Source organism: Crocuta crocuta, unplaced genomic scaffold, assembly GCF_008692635.1.
Source record: "Crocuta crocuta isolate KB4526 unplaced genomic scaffold, BGI_CrCroc_1.0 scaffold177, whole genome shotgun sequence".
Lineage (NCBI taxonomy): Eukaryota > Metazoa > Chordata > Mammalia > Carnivora > Hyaenidae > Crocuta > Crocuta crocuta.
In genome coordinates this window covers 2,814,059-2,816,559 of record NW_027531880.1, presented here as the reverse complement: position 1 = coordinate 2,816,559, position 2,501 = coordinate 2,814,059, and the positions used below count along the sequence as shown (strand labels likewise).

At 40.7% G+C, this 2,501-nt stretch overlaps 1 protein-coding gene and 1 long non-coding RNA gene across 2 annotated transcripts in view; one reads left to right on the top strand and one right to left on the bottom strand.

The window, feature by feature from the left end:
- Positions 1–2,501, bottom strand: part of THAP1 (THAP domain containing 1) — a 14,813-nt gene that overhangs the window by 11,709 nt on the left and 603 nt on the right. The gene's annotated exons all lie outside the window — the stretch shown is intronic.
- Positions 2,433–2,501, top strand: part of LOC144239074 (uncharacterized) — a 25,386-nt gene continuing 25,317 nt past the window's right edge. Inside the window, exon 1 of the long non-coding RNA XR_013337303.1 lies at positions 2,433–2,490. This is a non-coding gene — a long non-coding RNA (uncharacterized LOC144239074). The remainder of the gene's footprint in view (positions 2,491–2,501) is intronic.

Genomic DNA, 2,501 nt, shown 5'->3' with positions numbered 1-2,501 from the left:
TTTTTTTTTCTATTGTTTTTTTTTTTTTAATTTCCACCTCATTTATTTTGGCTCTAATATTTATTATCTCCTTTCTTCTACTCACCTTGGGTTTTGTTTGTTCTTCTTTTTGAAGTTCCTTAGGTATAAGGTCAAATTGTTTATTTGAGCTTTTTCCTATTTCTTGGGGTAGATCTGTGTCACTGTACCTTTTTGGTTGAGCATATGAAAAACCTGTGGTTTTTTTTTTTTTGTTTTTTTTTAAAGCAGTATTTGTTAGAGGTGCCTGGGTGGCTCAGTGGGTTAAACACCTGACTTTGGCTCAGGTCATCATCTTTAGGTTAGGGAGTTCGGGCCCAGTGTTGGGCTCCAGAGCCTGGAGCCTGCCTCAGATTCTATGTCTCCTTCTATCTCTTCCCCTTCCCCGCTCATATTCTCTCTCAAAAATAAAATTAAAAACAAAAAAAAATACGGCTTTAAAATTTTTTTTAAAAATGTTTTTGTTTATTTTTGAGACAGAGAGAGCATGAGTTGGGAAGGGACAGAAAGAGAATTAATAAATTCGCCCTCTAGTATGTATTTTACTTGAAACTCTTACTGTCTTTGACATAAAAAGTAAAGCATTAATAAATAATAAGGAGAGTTTAAATTTATTGTGATTTTACTTTTCCAAGTCAAGTATTTAGTGAACTGGGGAGACTGGAAAGAAGCCAAAGGATGTATCAACTATATGTTCCAGCTTCTCTTCCATATGTTATGCGAGAGCCTGACTCTGCTATTATCATGAAGACCTAACCAATCGTGGGACAGTTCTTTTCTTGGCCCAGCATAGTTGCTGCTACTGGGCCACTGTGCTGAAACTGGGAAAAGAAGTATCCTAGAATATCCTGCTGGAAATGGCCTCCGGAAATATAAACTGGTAACAATCACTGGTAAAAGTCAGCACTGTGGGTCTCCTGTGTCAAGGAATACAATGCCCGGCTGTTTATGAGATTCTGCCAAGGTATTCCTATCTACTCTCAAAAAACTTTCTTTATAGGGAAGAAAGAGAGGCAGATCAGCCCTTCTTCTGATTCAATGGTTTGACAGCCAGAAGAAATTATTTCTGATGTGTGAATGCCATCCTTAATTAGTTTCCAGTATCAATGAAAAGGTTTTCTATATTTTTAGATTCCTTTAGATTTTAGATTCCTTCCATATTAAGAGGACTTTGTCCTACTTAGCCTTGTAATCCCAGCAGCTTGCAGTGTTTGGCATTAATCAGAAATGGGGTTGTGGGGAGCAAACTGTATGTAACCGCATCACCATCTTCTGATCTATTCCAACACTTTCAAAAAACTGGAAGTCAATTCATCAGCTTTCAGAAATTCCAATAAATCAGTAAGTAATATCAGGATATACCGAAGTAAATCCTGCAAGTGTTAAGTGTTCTATCTCTTCCTGGAGGTGGGGGGCTCAGGGTGGTGGTGGTAGTGGTGGTACATCAACACTCAAGATCTTTCTATGCTGCAAAGCACTCATTTCTATAGGGTCCCTCTCATAGGAAATATAAAAATGCATCTACACCCCCTGTTAAAAACAAAACGAATCCCACCAAAAATTGAATACTTAATTTTGCTTTTGTAATGGTTTACCTATGAATAATTCCTATAATTGACCACTGGTTCTAATTTCTTAGCTACCAACTATTTAAAGTTGGGGATTCTCCCAAAACAAAGTAATGTAAATGTAATAAAATGTGTAGTTGGCTGAATGAAAACGCCATCGTGTCACATTTTGCAGACATCTTATTATCACTAAGTCATTTCCATTTTGCAGTTTTCTCTGCCTATTTTCAAAAGAACATTTTCCCATCTAGGATTCTAACTGCAGCAGTTTCTGGATATAACAGCCCTGGAAGTTGTGGGGCAGGTAAGGGCTTCCTATAGGTGCCCATAAGAGCTCATATTGACCTTTATTATGACACTTGATTATGGCCTGTATTATTATTGTCCATGTTATCGTTATTGTGCGTTAAAAACATGAAGTATGCATCCTGGCAGTATCAGAAGCTTTTTTTAAAACTTAGGGGGCCTTAAAGGTTAGTTCCTAGAAACTGGGTAAAGACACCTTCCCTGAAATCCTGGCCAAAAACCTATCCTTAATTTCTGTGATGCTGGCCTCCCCCTCACAGCAAGGACGAAAATGAGTGATTTTAAAGGTTTTTGTTTCTATTTCAAATTTACTTCTAAGGCGTTATTACCACCTAGGTTCTCTATTACCCCAGGGGTGAAATCCAGATGCCTCTCGGCTTGAAGGACCTCACGACCCGCGCAGGGCCGTCAGACATCGCTCCGAGGTCCCGAACACTCCACCCCCAAGCGGCGGGCGAACAGCACACACGCGGGTTCCAACCCTGGAGCGCGAGAAACGGTCGCCGCGGCGACGCGCGCCGAGAACGCGCAGCCCGGGACGGTGTTACGAGAGCTCCTACCGGAGGCGGGCACGCCCACCGCTTGCGGCCCGAGAGATGTACGAAGGCC